Source organism: Opisthocomus hoazin, unplaced genomic scaffold (genome assembly GCF_030867145.1).
Source record: "Opisthocomus hoazin isolate bOpiHoa1 unplaced genomic scaffold, bOpiHoa1.hap1 HAP1_SCAFFOLD_95, whole genome shotgun sequence".
In the NCBI taxonomy this organism is placed as follows: domain Eukaryota; kingdom Metazoa; phylum Chordata; class Aves; order Opisthocomiformes; family Opisthocomidae; genus Opisthocomus; species Opisthocomus hoazin.
In genome coordinates this window covers 303,608-321,198 of record NW_027448720.1, presented here as the reverse complement: position 1 = coordinate 321,198, position 17,591 = coordinate 303,608, and the positions used below count along the sequence as shown (strand labels likewise).

Below are 17,591 nucleotides of genomic sequence, written 5' to 3'. Positions count from 1 at the left end.
GGTCAGATCTAGACAAAGAGACCAAGAAAGGGGTGGGGGGCGTGTGTGCAGGGAAACCCCAAAACAAACCAGCAAGGGGCTAGAGAACAGAGAGGGAGAGAAAGAGAAGAAAGGGCCATGAAGCAGGACAGAGAAGGAGAGAAAGGCAAAAAGGGAGAGCAAAAAGAGAGCCGGCTGGACAGGGAGGTACAGCAAGAAACGACCGGACAGCCAGCAGGACAGAGAAATAGAGACAGGGAGCCGGCTAGAGAAATTCTGAAGGGAGAAAAAGAGGGAGAGGGAGCAGAACACACACACAGACAGAAGACGGGAGGTACAGGGAAAGGAAAACAAAAGGAAAAAAAAAAAAAAAAAAAATCACAGCAGCGTGGGAGAGAGAAGGATCCAGGGGACAGCTCGGGACACAGAAGAGGGGCGACAGGGCCCCGAGGGCCCGCCACTCACCGCAGCTCTCGCTCTCCGCGCTCCCGGGAGACTCTGCCGCTTCAGACGCTTCTCTGTCCTGCTCTCCTCCATTCCTCTTCCGTAACTCCGGTCGCTTGGCTGTCCCCCACCTAAGAGAAAACGTCCATGTCTCGCAGCTCTTACGAGACAAGGCTCCCTACGCACGCAGCCGCGCTCGCGCGCTCCACAACCGGACCATGCTGCTGCTGGTGACACATACAGACCCTGCGGGGCACGCTGGCGGCCTGGCCTGCTGCGGGCTACCAAGACGGAGCCTTCCTCACCCGCAGCGCCAGGCAGCTGCCAGCCAGGTGGCCTTCCATTTCTTCTTCTTCTTCAGCCTTCTCGGGACTCTCCAGCTTCAGCCGCGCCACCTCCTGCCCGCAGCCACTCAGCGCTCCGCCTCTCCCTTTTCGCCCCCACGCCGCCAGCACAGCGAGGCCCGGCACACGCAGCCCACACAAGCCTGGAGCGGGCGCAGCCAACGGCATCCCCAGGGCACGAACGGACAAACGCGTCCTCAGCGCAGCCCCTGCCACACATAAACAAGCAGCGGCGACCGCGTTCAGGGAGGCCGAGGCAGCCCGCACCACGGGCCTTGGGGGAGGCCGGGCGCTCCGGGACACAGGCTTCAGGGGACGTGCTGCAGCTGGGGGCGGCTGCGCGGGGCGAGCGGGGCCGGGGGAGCACTGCCGACTTGGGGGGGGGGGGGGGGGGGGTGCCCGCCTCCTTCTCCCATTCCCTTCCGTCACCTCCCGCCTCTGGCCCCGGGGCTGCCCGCACCCGGCTCGCCTCCTGCAGCCTGCCGCAGCGGCCGGCTCCAAGCTTCCCGTCCCACCACCCTCGAGCAGCCACCACGCACCCCCGCACCCGCCAGAGGGGAGCCCGCGCCTCACCGCTGGCCTCTCTGCTCCCCCGCCGCCCCGGCACCGGACACCAGGCCGCCGCCATGCTGCTCCGCCGCACCGCGCATGCGCCACGAGCCGACGGCGCGCCGGAGGGGCCACACTCTGAGCCGAACGCCGGGCTGCAGTACCGCGTTGCGGCCAGGGGGCGGCGGGGGCAGCGCCAGCGGGGCCGGGGGCGGCGGCGCCAGCGGGGCCGGGGGCGGCGCCAGCGGGGCCGGGGGCGGCGCCAGCGGGGCCGGGGGCGGCGCCAGCGGGGCCGGGGGCGGCGCCAGCGGGGCCGGGGGCGGCGCCAGCGGGGCCGGGGGCGGCGCCCAGCGCCGGCTCCGGCTCCGAGCAGACCCCGACTCGCGGCTCCGACACGGCGCCGCACCCCCGCCGCTCCTTGCCCTCGACACGGACCCCGCCCTCCCGGGGGCTTTTCCCCGGGACCCGCCGCTCCATCCAACCCCCCCCCCCCATACCCCGCGCTCACCTTCTCCCTCGCTGCAGCCGCAACCCGGCTATGGCTCCGCTCCTCCTTCGGCTCGCATCGGGCCCGGCCCGGCAGCACCGGGCCCTCTACCGGCAGAGGGAGGGGCCGTCGCCATCAGCCCCGCTGCCCGCACCTGGGGCTCTTCCGGCCCCGGCCCACGGCTGGAGCCCACGATGCCGTCATTGGGCAAACACAAAGACTCTCTGAAGCCCTTTGGGCACTTCAGCAAGCAGGCAGGCGTTCCTTATTGCAGCGCCGGACACACAGGGCACGGCTCCTCCCAGCGCGCAAAGCACCTGCGCCACTCGAGCCGCAGTACCGAACTTTGCTCACCGGGTGGCAGCAGCGAGCCCTTGGACACGGCGCCACCCGAGCCGCAGTACCGAACTTTGCTCACCGGGTGGCAGCAGCGATCGTACCGGCCCCTCCACGGCCACCCGCGCCACGGCAGCACCGGGCCCTCCACCGGCACAGGGAGCGGCCGTCGCCATCAGCCCCGCTGCCCGCACCTGGGGCTCCCCCGGCCCCGGCCCACGGCTGGACCCCGGCAGGAACAGGGGGCCGTCGCCCCAGCCCCACAGCCCGTCCCCTCCTCCCCTGGCCTCTGGCGCAGCCCCTCGTCCCGTGCAAACCAAGCACAAACGCAGCCGCCAGGGCAAAAGGGACCGCAGGTCTTTACTCAGTCACGCACCCAGCCAGTCCCGGGAGCCGCTCTGCTCCGGGGCTCGGGGCCCCCGACGCTCCCTCTGCCCCTCCGACACCTCGGCACTCCTTCCCGCAGCTGCGCCCGTTGCTCCAGCGGCGAACAGTCCGTCCGTCGGCTCCCGGAGTGACGCGCTGCTCGGTAGAGGCTGCCAAAAATGAGGAGCAGGGTGCAGGCCACTACAAGAGAGGAGAAAAGTGACAGGTGGCTGGACAGTGGCGGTGGAACGAGAAAGCACCAAGCAGGGAAAGGGACGGCGAGAGAAGGACGGGGACAGGCAGTCCCACAGAGATGGAGAAAGAAGCAGCAGGAAGAGAGGAAGAGCGGCAGCAGAAAGAAGAAGAGGGAGCAGGACACGGACCGAAAATGAAGAACGGGGAGCAGGAAGGAGATGCAAAAAAAAACCCTGCAGCATGACAGAGGAAAAAAGAATAGCGGCAGGGACCTGGACAAAGAGAGATAAGGAAATAGAATAGAATAGACATGGAGAAAGCAGTAGATCTGTGACGTGCTACGGAGCCGAGAAGGAAGGCCTCGAATCAAGGGACGAGGAGCCAGACAGAGAGCACCAAAGACAGCAAAAGTACTGACAGGCTACAGAGTAGGAGGAAAGCAAAACTAGTAACCGGGAGCTGAACAGAAAGAGGGGAAGAAGGAAAAAAATGCCACGGGCTGCAGGGCAGAAAGAGGGAGGACCTAAAAGATGGGGACAAGTCAGAGACAGATGGAGAAAGAAGGTACACAAGAGCAGAAAAAAAAAATAATCGTAGCAGTGGGGGAAAGAGAGGGAGCCGGGGAGGGCCCAGGATGCACAAGAGGGGTGACAGGGCCCCGAGGGCCCACAACTCACCGCAGCTCTCACTCTCGGTGCTGCCGGGAGACTTTGACATTTCAGATGTTTCTCTCCCCTTCTCTCTTCCCCTCTTCTTCCGCAACTCCAATCGTTTGGCTCTCCTGCACCTGAGAGAAAATGCATGTGGCTGTCTTAGAGCTCATACGAGACGTGGCTTCCTAGACAAGAAGCCTCAGGAACAGGACAGAGAAAAAGAGAGAATATGATGAGTGGGAAGCAGAACACACGGATCGAGAGAGAACTTGAATCAGAGGAGTAAACAAGGCAGGAAAGAGAGATAAAGACAGGGAAGAAGCCACAAAAAAGGGCCTTTCTGGCCTCTACTCGCACCCCTCGGCCTCCCTTTTTTTCTGGCCTCTACTCTCGCCCCCGGCCTCCCACCCCTCTGCAGCCTCCCACCCCTTTCCGGCCTCCTTTTTTTTCCTGGCCTCTACTCCCCCCTCCTCGCCCCCCCCCCCCCCCGCCTCCCACCCCTCGATAGCCTCCTAACTCCCTTTTTGCTGGCCTCTACTTAATTCAGCTTCCCACCCCTCTGCAACCTCCTACCTCTTTCCAGCCTCCACTCCGCCCCCCCAGCTTCCCACCCTTTTTCAGCCTCCCACCACCGTCCCACGCAGTGCAGGACACACTGACAGAGAGAGAAAAAGGACAGGCAACAGGAAGAAACGTACTAAGAAACAAAGAAAGGGTCAGACGAAGAAGGGGGTGGGTGGTCAGGGTTGGAACCCCAACACAAACCAGCAAGGGGATAGAGGACAGACAGAGAGGAAGACAAGAACGGGCCGGGAAGCAGGAAGAGAAGGAGAGAAAGGCAAAAAGGGAGAGCCGGCTGCACAGGCAGGTACAGCAAGAAACGACCGGACAGGCAGCAGGATCGAGAAAGAGAGACAGAAAAACTGGGGACAGGAAGCAGGACAGAGGGACGGCGAGAGGAAACAAGGGCCAGGGAGCAGGTCAGCGGTGGAAAAAGAGGCACTGGGGCAGTAGGACAGAAAGAGAAGGAAGAGAGGCCAGAACAAGGACGGGGAATAACAGCAAAGGGAAAGAGAAGGACAAGGAGCGGGACAGATTGTCAGAGAAAGACAGGGACAGGGAGCGGGACAAGGTGATACTGAGAGAGAAAAAGGGGACAAGGAGGCAGGACAAAGTGAAAGACAGGCACAAGTAAGAGACGGGGGAGCAGGACAGAGACGGAGGGGGAAAAGCCTCAGCTGGGCAGCAGGAGACAGAGGCGGAGAAGGGAAAAAACAGCACCGGGCTGAGGGACCCTGAGGGAGGAATTAAAAAACAAACACAGGGAGCAGGACAAAACGACAGAGAGAGAGAAAAGGGACAGAGCAGGACAGCGTTGGGGGGAGAAATGCGACCGTGACGGGCAGCGGGAGAGAGGTATGGAGAAAGAAAAAAAATACCGAGGAAGAGAGAAAGGAAACAAGGGACAGCGAGCTGCACAGGGGGATCGAGAAAGAAAGGATGGGAGAGGGAATGGCGCAGAGAGAGAAAGGCAGAAAAAACAGCAAGAGGAAGCAGGGCAAAAGGACAGCAAGAGGAAAAAGGAAAGGGACAGGGAGCTGGACAGAGATGGGAAAAAAAGCAGCGGCGACACACGAAAAGAGACAGAAAGAGAAGGGCACAAAAGGATAGATGAGGACAGCGGCAGGATGGAGACGCAGAACAAAACCTGGGACGGTCAACCTGGGTGGGCGGGGAGTGGGTCAGAGAGCCGGAGAAAGGAAAAACTCTGCTGTGGAGCAGCAGAGGGGGACGGAGAAAGACAGACAGGGACGGGGAGCAGGGCAGAGAAACGGAGAGAGAAAATAAGCGATGGGGAGCAGGGCAGAGCACTAGGAAGAGGAAAATAAGACAAGGGAGAAGACCGAGAAGCTCAGAGAGAAAGAAGGGTCGAAAAGAAACGCCAGAGAGGTAGAGAAATCAAGAAATACAGGGACGAGGGGCCTTGCAGAGACAGAGCACGAAAATGTAGGGCCGGTGAGCGCGAAAGAGGGAGAGAGAGACGGGGGCAGGGGGAGGAGATGAAGAAGAAAGGAGAGATAAAGATGGCAACGGAGCGCAGGGGACACAGACAGAGAGAGAAAAAGGACAGTGAACAGGAAAAAAGGGACCGAGAAACAAAGAAAGGGTCAGATCTAGACAAAGAGACCAAGAAAGGGGTGGGGGGCGTGTGTGCAGGGAAACCCCAAAACAAACCAGCAAGGGGCTAGAGAACAGAGAGGGAGAGAAAGAGAAGAAAGGGCCATGAAGCAGGACAGAGAAGGAGAGAAAGGCAAAAAGGGAGAGCAAAAAGAGAGCCGGCTGGACAGGGAGGTACAGCAAGAAACGACCGGACAGCCAGCAGGACAGAGAAATAGAGACAGGGAGCCGGCTAGAGAAATTCTGAAGGGAGAAAAAGAGGGAGAGGGAGCAGAACACACACACAGACAGAAGACGGGAGGTACAGGGAAAGGAAAACAAAAGGAAAAAAAAAAAAAAAAAAAATCACAGCAGCGTGGGAGAGAGAAGGATCCAGGGGACAGCTCGGGACACAGAAGAGGGGCGACAGGGCCCCGAGGGCCCGCCACTCACCGCAGCTCTCGCTCTCCGCGCTCCCGGGAGACTCTGCCGCTTCAGACGCTTCTCTGTCCTGCTCTCCTCCATTCCTCTTCCGTAACTCCGGTCGCTTGGCTGTCCCCCACCTAAGAGAAAACGTCCATGTCTCGCAGCTCTTACGAGACAAGGCTCCCTACGCACGCAGCCGCGCTCGCGCGCTCCACAACCGGACCATGCTGCTGCTGGTGACACATACAGACCCTGCGGGGCACGCTGGCGGCCTGGCCTGCTGCGGGCTACCAAGACGGAGCCTTCCTCACCCGCAGCGCCAGGCAGCTGCCAGCCAGGTGGCCTTCCATTTCTTCTTCTTCTTCAGCCTTCTCGGGACTCTCCAGCTTCAGCCGCGCCACCTCCTGCCCGCAGCCACTCAGCGCTCCGCCTCTCCCTTTTCGCCCCCACGCCGCCAGCACAGCGAGGCCCGGCACACGCAGCCCACACAAGCCTGGAGCGGGCGCAGCCAACGGCATCCCCAGGGCACGAACGGACAAACGCGTCCTCAGCGCAGCCCCTGCCACACATAAACAAGCAGCGGCGACCGCGTTCAGGGAGGCCGAGGCAGCCCGCACCACGGGCCTTGGGGGAGGCCGGGCGCTCCGGGACACAGGCTTCAGGGGACGTGCTGCAGCTGGGGGCGGCTGCGCGGGGCGAGCGGGGCCGGGGGAGCACTGCCGACTTGGGGGGGGGGGGGGGGGGGGTGCCCGCCTCCTTCTCCCATTCCCTTCCGTCACCTCCCGCCTCTGGCCCCGGGGCTGCCCGCACCCGGCTCGCCTCCTGCAGCCTGCCGCAGCGGCCGGCTCCAAGCTTCCCGTCCCACCACCCTCGAGCAGCCACCACGCACCCCCGCACCCGCCAGAGGGGAGCCCGCGCCTCACCGCTGGCCTCTCTGCTCCCCCGCCGCCCCGGCACCGGACACCAGGCCGCCGCCATGCTGCTCCGCCGCACCGCGCATGCGCCACGAGCCGACGGCGCGCCGGAGGGGCCACACTCTGAGCCGAACGCCGGGCTGCAGTACCGCGTTGCGGCCAGGGGGCGGCGGGGGCAGCGCCAGCGGGGCCGGGGGCGGCGGCGCCAGCGGGGCCGGGGGCGGCGCCAGCGGGGCCGGGGGCGGCGCCAGCGGGGCCGGGGGCGGCGCCAGCGGGGCCGGGGGCGGCGCCCAGCGCCGGCTCCGGCTCCGAGCAGACCCCGACTCGCGGCTCCGACACGGCGCCGCACCCCCGCCGCTCCTTGCCCTCGACACGGACCCCGCCCTCCCGGGGGCTTTTCCCCGGGACCCGCCGCTCCATCCAACCCCCCCCCCCCCATACCCCGCGCTCACCTTCTCCCTCGCTGCAGCCGCAACCCGGCTATGGCTCCGCTCCTCCTTCGGCTCGCATCGGGCCCGGCCCGGCAGCACCGGGCCCTCTACCGGCAGAGGGAGGGGCCGTCGCCATCAGCCCCGCTGCCCGCACCTGGGGCTCTTCCGGCCCCGGCCCACGGCTGGAGCCCACGATGCCGTCATTGGGCAAACACAAAGACTCTCTGAAGCCCTTTGGGCACTTCAGCAAGCAGGCAGGCGTTCCTTATTGCAGCGCCGGACACACAGGGCACGGCTCCTCCCAGCGCGCAAAGCACCTGCGCCACTCGAGCCGCAGTACCGAACTTTGCTCACCGGGTGGCAGCAGCGAGCCCTTGGACACGGCGCCACCCGAGCCGCAGTACCGAACTTTGCTCACCGGGTGGCAGCAGCGATCGTACCGGCCCCTCCACGGCCACCCGCGCCACGGCAGCACCGGGCCCTCCACCGGCACAGGGAGCGGCCGTCGCCATCAGCCCCGCTGCCCGCACCTGGGGCTCCCCCGGCCCCGGCCCACGGCTGGACCCCGGCAGGAACAGGGGGCCGTCGCCCCAGCCCCACAGCCCGTCCCCTCCTCCCCTGGCCTCTGGCGCAGCCCCTCGTCCCGTGCAAACCAAGCACAAACGCAGCCGCCAGGGCAAAAGGGACCGCAGGTCTTTACTCAGTCACGCACCCAGCCAGTCCCGGGAGCCGCTCTGCTCCGGGGCTCGGGGCCCCCGACGCTCCCTCTGCCCCTCCGACACCTCGGCACTCCTTCCCGCAGCTGCGCCCGTTGATCCAGCGGCGAACAGTCCGTCCGTCGCCTCCCGGAGCGACGCGCTGCTCGGCAGAGGCTGCCAAAAATGAGGAGCAGGGTGCAGGCCACTACAAGAGAGGAGAAAAGTGACAGGTGGCTGGACAGCGGCGGTGGAACGAGAAAGCACCAAGCAGGGAAAGGGACGGCGAGAGAAGGACGGGGACAGGCAGTCCCACAGAGACGGAGAAAGAAGCAGCAGCAAGAGAGCAAGAGCGGCAGCAGAAAGAAGAAGAGGGAGCAGGACACAGACCGAAAATGAAGAACGGGGAGCAGGAAGGAGATGCAAAAAAAAACCCTGCAGCATGACAGAGGAAAAAAGAATAGCGGCAGGGACCTGGACAAAGAGAGATGAGGAAATAGAATAGAATAGACATGGAGAAAGCAGTAGATCTGTGACGTGCTACGGAGCCGAGAAGGAAGGCCTCGAATCAAGGGACGAGGAGGCAGACAGAGAGCACCAAAGACAGCAAAAGTACTGACAGGCTACAGAGTAGGAGGAAAGCAAAACTAGTAACCGGGAGCTGAACAGAAAGAGGGGAAGAAGGAAAAAAATGCCACGGGCTGCAGGGCAGAAAGAGGGAGGACCTAAAAGATGGGGACAAGTCAGAGACAGATGGAGAAAGAAGGTACACAAGAGCAGAAAAAAAAAATAATCGTAGCAGTGGGGGAAAGAGAGGGAGCCGGGGAGGGCCCAGGATGCACAAGAGGGGTGACAGGGCCCCGAGGGCCCACGACTCACCGCAGCTCTCACTCTCGGTGCTGCCGGGAGACTTTGACACTTCAGATGTTTCTCTCCCCTTCTCTCTTCCCCTCTTCTTCCGCAACTCCAATCGTTTGGCTCTCCTGCACCTGAGAGAAAATGCATGTGGCTGTCTTAGAGCTCATACGAGACGTGGCTTCCTAGACAAGAAGCCTCAGGAACAGGACAGAGAAAAAGAGAGAATATGATGAGTGGGAAGCAGAACACACGGATCGAGAGAGAACTTGAATCAGAGGAGTAAACAAGGCAGGAAAGAGAGATAAAGACAGGGAAGAAGCCACAAAAAAGGGCCTTTCTGGCCTCTACTCGCACCCCCCGGCCTCCTTTTTTTTCTGGCCTCTACTCTCGCCCCCAGCCTCCCACCCCTCTGCAGCCTCCCACCCCTTTCCGGCCTCCCTTTTTTTCTGGCCTCTACTCTCGCCCCCGGCCTCCCACCCCTCTGCAGCCTCCCACCCCTTTCCGGCCTCCTTTTTTTTCCTGGCCTCTACTCCCCCCTCCTCGCCCGCCCCCCCCCCGCCTCCCACCCCTCGATAGCCTCCTAACTCCCTTTTTGCTGGCCTCTACTTAATTCAGCTTCCCACCCCTCTGCAACCTCCTACCTCTTTCCAGCCTCCACTCCGCCCCCCCAGCTTCCCACCCTTTTTCAGCCTCCCACCACCGTCCCACGCAGTGCAGGACACACTGACAGAGAGAGAAAAAGGACAGGCAACAGGAAGAAACGTACTAAGAAACAAAGAAAGGGTCAGACGAAGAAGGGGGTGGGTGGTCAGGGTTGGAACCCCAACACAAACCAGCAAGGGGATAGAGGACAGACAGAGAGGAAGACAAGAACGGGCCGGGAAGCAGGAAGAGAAGGAGAGAAAGGCAAAAAGGGAGAGCCGGCTGCACAGGCAGGTACAGCAAGAAACGACCGGACAGGCAGCAGGATCGAGAAAGAGAGACAGAAAAACTGGGGACAGGAAGCAGGACAGAGGGACGGCGAGAGGAAACAAGGGCCAGGGAGCAGGACAGCGGTGGAAAAAGAGGCACTGGGGCAGTAGGACAGAAAGAGAAGGAAGAAAGGCCAGAACAAGGACGGGGAATAACAGCAAAGGGAAAGAGAAGGACAAGGAGCGGGACACATTGTCAGAGAAAGACAGGGACAGGGAGCGGGACAAGGTGATACTGAGAGAGAAAAAGGGGACAAGGAGGCAGGACAAAGTGAAAGACAGGCACAAGTAAGAGACGGGGGAGCAGGACAGAGACGGAGGGGGAAAAGCCTCAGCTGGGCAGCAGGAGACAGAGGCGGAGAAGGGAAAAAACAGCACCGGGCTGAGGGACCCTGAGGGAGGAATTAAAAAACAAACACAGGGAGCAGGACAAAACGACAGAGAGAGAGAAAAGGGACAGAGCAGGACAGCGTTGGGGGGAGAAATGCGACCGTGACGGGCAGCGGGAGAGAGGTATGGAGAAAGAAAAAAAATACCGAGGAAGAGAGAAAGGAAACAAGGGACAGCGAGCTGCACAGGGGGATCGAGAAAGAAAGGATGGGAGAGGGAATGGCGCAGAGAGAGAAAGGCAGAAAAAACAACAAGAGGAAGCAGGGCAAAAGGACAGCAAGAGGAAAAAGGAAAGGGACAGGGAGCTGGACAGAGATGGGAAAAAAAGCAGCGGCGACACACGAAAAGAGACAGAAAGAGAAGGGCACAAAAGGATAGATGAGGACAGCGGCAGGATGGAGACGCAGAACAAAACCTGGGACGGTCAACCTGGGTGGGCGGGGAGCGGGTCAGAGAGCCGGAGAAAGGAAAAACTCTGCTGTGGAGCAGCAGAGGGGGACGGAGAAAGACAGACAGGGACGGGGAGCAGGGCAGAGAAACGGAGAGAGAAAATAAGCGATGGGGAGCAGGGCAGAGCACTAGGAAGAGGAAAATAAGACAAGGGACAAGACCGAGGAGCTCAGAGAGAAAGAAGGGTCGAAAGGAAACGCCAGAGAGGTAGAGAAATCAAGAAATACAGGGACGAGGAGCCTTGCAGAGACGGAGCACGAAAATGTAGGGCCGGTGAGCGCAAAAGAGGGAGAGAGAGACGGGGGCAGGGGGAGGAGATGAAGAAGAAAGGAGAGATAAAGATGGCAACGGAGCGCAGGGGACACAGACAGAGAGAGAAAAAGGACAGTGAACAGGAAAAAAGGGACCGAGAAACAAAGAAAGGGTCAGATCTAGACAAAGAGACCAAGAAAGGGGCGGGGGGCGTGTGTGCAGGGAAACCCCAAAACAAACCAGCAAGGGGCTAGAGAACAGAGAGGGAGAGAAAGAGAAGAAAGGGCCACGAAGCAGGACAGAGAAGGAGAGAAAGGCAAAAAGGGAGAGCAAAAAGAGAGCCGGCTGGACAGGGAGGTACAGCAAGAAATGACCGGACAGCCAGCAGGACAGAGAAATAGAGACAGGGAGCCGGCTAGAGAAATTCTGAAGGGAGAAAAAGAGGGAGAGGGAGCAGAACACAAACACAGACAGAAGACGGGAGGTACAGGGAAAGGAAAACAAAAGGAAAAAGAAAAAAAAAAAAAAAAAAAAAAAATCACAGCAGCGTGGGAGAGAGAAGGATCCAGGGGAGGGCCCGGGACGCAGAAGAGGGGCGACAGGGCCCCGAGGGCCCGCCACTCACCGCGGCTCTCGCTCTCCGCGCTCCCGGGAGACTCTGCCGCTTCAGATGCTTCTCTCTCCTGCTCTCCTCCATTCCTCTTCCGTAACTCCAGTCGCTTGGCTGTCCCCCACCTAAGAGAAAACGTCCATGTCTCGCAGCTCTTACGAGACAAGGATCCCCAGGCACGTAGCCTCGCTTGCTCGCGCGCTACGCGCAGGAACAGCACAGAGGGAAAGAGAGAGAGACAGAGAACGACGAGCGGGCAGCAGAACTGATGGATCAAGAGAGAAACTGAATCGGAGGAATAAAGAACACTGGAGGGAGACACAAGTAGAGCGAACAAGCCAGATGGACGGGGGCAGGAGACACACAGATCAGGCCAAAGAGGTGGAGAAAGTAAAATCGGTGACGGGCTGCAGGATGATAGAAAAGGCCACGGTTCAGCACAGAGGAGAACAACGGGACAGCAAGCTGGACAGGGGCATATAGCGAGAAACAAAGGGACAGGCAGCAGTATGGAGATACACAGACAAAGAGTTACGGGGAGGATGGAGGACAGAGAGAACAAGAGAAAAGGGACAGGGAGGGGGGCACAGATGGAGAAAGAAACATTGCAGAGAGAGAGAGGAAGAAAGCGACAGGGCAGAGGCAGAGAGGTAGAGAAAGGAAGAAAAAAGTAGCGACGAGTAAGAGGCCAGAGGGACAAGGAAAAGCCAGGAGGAAGGACAGAGTGAGAGAGAAAACAGGTGAGGGACACGACGCCAGACTGTGAAACAGAGAGCGCGACAGGGAGCAGGACGCTGGGACAGACAGCAAACGAGAGCAACAGAGAGAACGGCAGCGAGGCGGAGCACGAGAGAAAACAGGGACTGAGAGCAAGACCGAGGGGTGAAGCAATAAATAACGGGGCTGGGGAGCAGGACAGCAGAAGAGAGAGACAGAGAGGGGGACACATAGGACAACCGCAAACTGAGAGGGAGAAGGAGAAGAGCACAGAGGGTCACAGACAAAAAGAGAGGGACGGCAGAAAGAGAAAAACAAGACGAGGCAGAAGGACTGAGGAGCAGAGAGAAAAAGGGTACAGGGAAAAGGACAGAGATGCAGAAAACAAGGAAAGCCTGGAGCACAGGGCAAAACTGACAAGGACAGGGAGCGGGACAAAGGGATGGAGGAGTTAAAAACAGCGATGGGCCGCAGCACAGAGGAAGAGAGAGAAAAAGAGCAAGAGCAGCAAGGGAAGAAGAGTGACAGAAGGGTGTTGACAGGGACACGTACAAAGCGGGCTTGGGGGACACAGACATCGGAAGGGTAGAAAGGAAAGGGAGGGATGGGGAGCAAGACAGCGTGACAGAGGGAGTGGAGTGCAAGGATACACAAAAGCAGAGGGACTGGGAAGAGGAAAGAACGTCAGGGAGAGAAAGGCGAGGCTGGCGAGCAGGAGAGAGAGAGGTGGAGAATGAAAAAACAGCCATGGTCAGAAGAACAGAAATGCAGAGAAGAAAAAATTACTTCCAGGCAGCAGGACAGAGGGACAGAGCAACAGCAAAAATATCAAGAGGGAGAAGGACAGGTAACACACAGCAGGACGCTGCAGGAGTGAGAGGGAGGGAACACAGAGCAAAGCAGAAGAATGAAGAGAGAAAAAAAAAAACAACCCAGCAAACAGAAAGGGAACCGGACAGAACTAGGCAGCAGGGCAGAGAGACAGAGAAAGAAAAAACAGGGACAAAGGGATAGAGAGGCAAAGAGAGGGATGGGGACCAGGACAGTGGGATACAAACAGGGAGTAGGACTCGAGATTGCAGAGAGAGAGGTCCAGGGAAGCAGGAAGAATGACAGAGAGAAAAAGGGGGGAGGGGGGTGGGGAGCAGGTCAGAGCGCTGGAGAAAGGAAAAACACTGCTGTGGAGCAGCAGAGGGGGACGGAGAAAGACAGACAGGGACGGGGAGCAGGGCAGAGAAACGGAGAGAGAAAATAAGCGATGGGGAGCAGGGCAGAGCACTAGGAAGAGGAAAATAAGACAAGGGAGAAGACCGAGAAGCTCAGAGAGAAAGAAGGGTCGAAAGGAAACGCCAGAGAGGTAGAGAAATCAAGAAATACAGGGACGAGGAGCCTTGCAGAGACGGAGCACGAAAATGTAGGGCCGGTGAGCGCGAAAGAGGGAGAGAGAGACGGGGGCAGGGGGAGGAGATGAAGAAGAAAGGAGAGATAAAGATAGCAACGGAGCGCAGGGGACACAGACAGAGAGAGAAGAAGGACAGTGAACAGGAAAAAAGGGACCGAGAAACAAAGAAAGGGTCAGATCTAGACAAAGAGACCAAGAAAGGGGCGGGGGGCGTGTGTGCAGGGAAACCCCAAAACAAACCAGCAAGGGGCTAGAGAACAGAGAGGGAGAGAAAGAGAAGAAAGGGCCATGAAGCAGGACAGAGAAGGAGAGAAAGGCAAAAAGGGAGAGCAAAAAGAGAGCCGGCTGGACAGGGAGGTACAGCAAGAAACGACCGGACAGCCAGCAGGACAGACAAATAGAGACAGGGAGCCGGCTAGAGAAATTCTGAAGGGAGAAAAAGAGGGAGAGGGAGCAGAACACAAACACAGACAGAAGATGGGAGGTACAGGGAAAGGAAAACAAAAGGAAAAAGAAAAAAAAAAAAAAAATCACAGCAGCGTGGGAGAGAGAAGGATCCAGGGGACAGCTCGGGACGCAGAAGAGGGGCGACAGGGCCCCGAGGGCCCGCCACTCACCGCGGCTCTCGCTCTCCGCGCTCCCGGGAGACTCTGCCGCTTCAGACGCTTCTCTGTCCTGCTCTCCTCCATTCCTCTTCCGTAACTCCGGTCGCTTGGCTGTCCCCCACCTAAGAGAAAACGTCCATGTCTCGCAGCTCTTACGAGACAAGGCTCCCTACGCACGCAGCCGCGCTCGCGCGCTCCACAACCGGACCATGCTGCTGCTGGTGACACATACAGACCCTGCGGGGCACGCTGGCGGCCTGGCCTGCTGCGGGCTACCAAGACGGAGCCTTCCTCACCCGCAGCGCCAGGCAGCTGCCAGCCAGGTGGCCTTCCATTTCTTCTTCTTCTTCAGCCTTCTCGGGACTCTCCAGCTTCAGCCGCGCCACCTCCTGTCCGCAGCCACTCAGCGCTCCGCCTCTCCCTTTTCGCCCCCACGCCGCCAGCACAGCGAGGCCCGGCACACGCAGCCCACAAAAGCCCGGAGCGGGCGCAGCCAACGGCATCCCCAGGGCACGAACGGACAAACGCGAACTCAGCGCAGCCCCTGCCACACATAAACAAGCAGCGGCGACCGCGTTCAGGGAGGCCGAGGCAGCCCGCACCACGGGCCTTGGGGGAGGCCGGGCGCTCCGGGACACAGGCTTCAGGGGACGTGCTGCAGCTGGGGGCGGCTGCGCGGGGCGAGCGGGGCCGGGGGAGCACTGCCGACTTGGGGGGGGGGGGGGGGGGTGCCCGCCTCCTTCTCCCATTCCCTTCCGTCACCTCCCGCCTCTGGCCCCGGGGCTGCCCGCACCCGGCTCGCCTCCTGCAGCCTGCCGCAGCGGCCGGCTCCAAGCTTCCCGTCCCACCACCCTCGAGCAGCCACCACGCACCCCCGCACCCGCCAGAGGGGAGCCCGCGCCTCACCGCTGGCCTCTCTGCTCCCCCGCCGCCCCGGCACCGGACACCAGGCCGCCGCCATGCTGCTCCGCCGCACCGCGCATGCGCCACGCGCCGACGGCGCGCCGGAGGGGCCACACTCTGAGCCGAACGCCGGGCTGCAGTACCGCGTTGCGGCCAGGGGGCGGCGGGGGCGAGGGCGGCGCCAGCGGGGCCGGGGGCGGCGCCAGCGGGGGCGGGGGCGGCGCCAGCGGGGGCGGGGGCGGCGCCAGCGGGGGCGGGGGCGGCGCCAGCGGGGGCGGGGGCGGCGCCCAGCGCCGGCTCCGGCTCCGAGCAGACCCCGACTCGCGGCTCCGACACGGCGCCGCACCCCCGCCTCTCCTTGCCCTCGACACGGACCCCGCCCTCCCGGGGGCTTTTCCCCGGGACCCGCCGCTCCATCCAACCCCCCCCCATACCCCGCGCTCACCTTCTCCCTCGCTGCAGCCGCAACCCGGCTATGGCTCCGCTCCTCCTTCGGCTCGCATCGGGCCCGGCACGGCAGCACCGGGCCCTCTACCGGCAGAGGGAGGGGCCGTCGCCATCAGCCCCGCTGCCCGCACCTGGGGCTCTTCCGGCCCCGGCCCACGGCTGGAGCCCACGATGCCGTCATTGGGCAAACACAAAGACTCTCTGAAGCCCTTTGGGCACTTCAGCAAGCAGGCAGGCGTTCCTTATTGCAGCGCCGGACACACAGGGCACGGCTCCTCCCAGCGCGCAAAGCACCTGCGCCACTCGAGCCGCAGTACCGAACTTTGCTCACCGGGTGGCAGCAGCGAGCTCTTGGACACGGCGCCACCGCGCATTGGCGCCGCCCGAGCCGCAGTACCGAACTTTGCTCACCGGGTGGCAGCAGCGAGCCCTTGGACACGGCGCCACCGCGCATTGGCGCCGCCCGAGCCGCAGTACCGAACTTTGCTCACCGGGTGGCAGCAGCGATCGTACCGGCCCCTCCACGGCCACCCGCGCCACGGCAGCACCGGGCCCTCCACCGGCACAGGGAGCGGCCGTCGCCATCAGCCCCGCTGCCCGCACCTGGGGCTCCCCCGGCCCCGGCCCACAGCTGGACCCCGGCAGGAACAGGGGGCCGTCGCCCCAGCCCCACAGCCCGTCCCCTCCTCCCCTGGCCTCTGGCGCAGCCCCTCGTCCCGTGCAAACCAAGCACAAACGCAGCCGCCAGGGCAAAAGGGACCGCAGGTCTTTACTCAGTCACGCACCCAGCCAGTCCCGGGAGCCGCTCTGCTCCGGGGTCGGGGCCCCCGACGCTCCCTCTGCCCCTCCGACACCTCGGCACTCCTTCCCGCAGCTGCGCCCGTTGATCCAGCGGCGAACAGTCCGTCCGTCGCCTCCCGGAGCGACGTGCTGCTCGGCAGAGGCTGCCAAAAATGAGGAGCAGGGTGCAGGCCACTACAAGAGAGGAGAAAAGTGACAGGTGGCTGGACAGCGGCGGTGGAACGAGAAAGCACCAAGCAGGGAAAGGGACAGCGAGAGAAGGACGGGGACAGGCAGTCCCACAGAGACGGAGAAAGAAGCAGCAGCAAGAGAGCAAGAGCGGCAGCAGAAAGAAGAAGAGGGAGCAGGACACAGACCGAAAGTGAAGAACGGGGAGCAGGAAGGAGATGCAAAAAAAAACCCTGCAGCATGACAGAGGAAAAAAGAATAGCGGCAGGGACCTGGACAAAGAGAGATGAGGAAATAGAATAGAATAGACATGGAGAAAGCAGTAGATCTGTGACGTGCTACAGAGCCGAGAAGGAAGGCCTCGAATCAAGGGACGAGGAGCCAGACAGAGAGCACCAAAGACAGCAAAAGTACTGACAGGCTACAGAGTAGGAGGAAAGCAAAACTAGTAACCGGGAGCTGAACAGCAAGAGGGGAAGAAGGAAAAAAATGCCACGGGCTGCAGGGCAGAAAGAGGGAGGACCTAAAAGATGGGGACAAGTCAGAGACAGATGGAGAAAGAAGGTACACAAGAGCAGAAAAAAAAAATAATCGTAGCAGTGGGGGAAAGAGAGGGAGCCGGGGAGGGCCCAGGATGCACAAGAGGGGTGACAGGGCCCCGAGGGCCCACGACTCACCGCAGCTCTCACTCTCGGTGCTGCCGGGAGACTTTGACACTTCCGATGTTTCTCTCCCCTTCTCTCTTCCCCTCTTCTTCCGCAACTCCAATCGTTTGGCTCTCCTGCACCTGAGAGAAAATGCATGTGGCTGTCTTAGAGCTCATACGAGACGTGGCTTCCTAGACAAGAAGCCTCAGGAACAGGACAGAGAAAAAGAGAGAATATGATGAGTGGGAAGCAGAACACACGGATCGAGAGAGAACTTGAATCAGAGGAGTAAACAAGGCAGGAAAGAGAGATAAAGACAGGGAAGAAGCCACAAAAAAGGGCCTTTCTGGCCTCTACTCGCACCCCCCGGCCTCCTTTTTTTTCTGGCCTCTAC

At 61.2% G+C, this 17,591-nt stretch overlaps 1 long non-coding RNA gene across 1 annotated transcript; it reads right to left on the bottom strand.

Annotated features, from left to right (window-relative positions):
* Nucleotides 1-2,473: 2,473 nt before the first annotated feature.
* Nucleotides 2,474-3,482, bottom strand: LOC142359040 (uncharacterized). Its single transcript, XR_012762065.1, has 2 exons — nucleotides 3,378-3,482; nucleotides 2,474-2,706 (listed from the first exon to the last, which is right to left on the bottom strand). It is a non-coding gene; the product is annotated as an uncharacterized LOC142359040 (long non-coding RNA).
* Nucleotides 3,483-17,591: the final 14,109 nt, after the last annotated feature.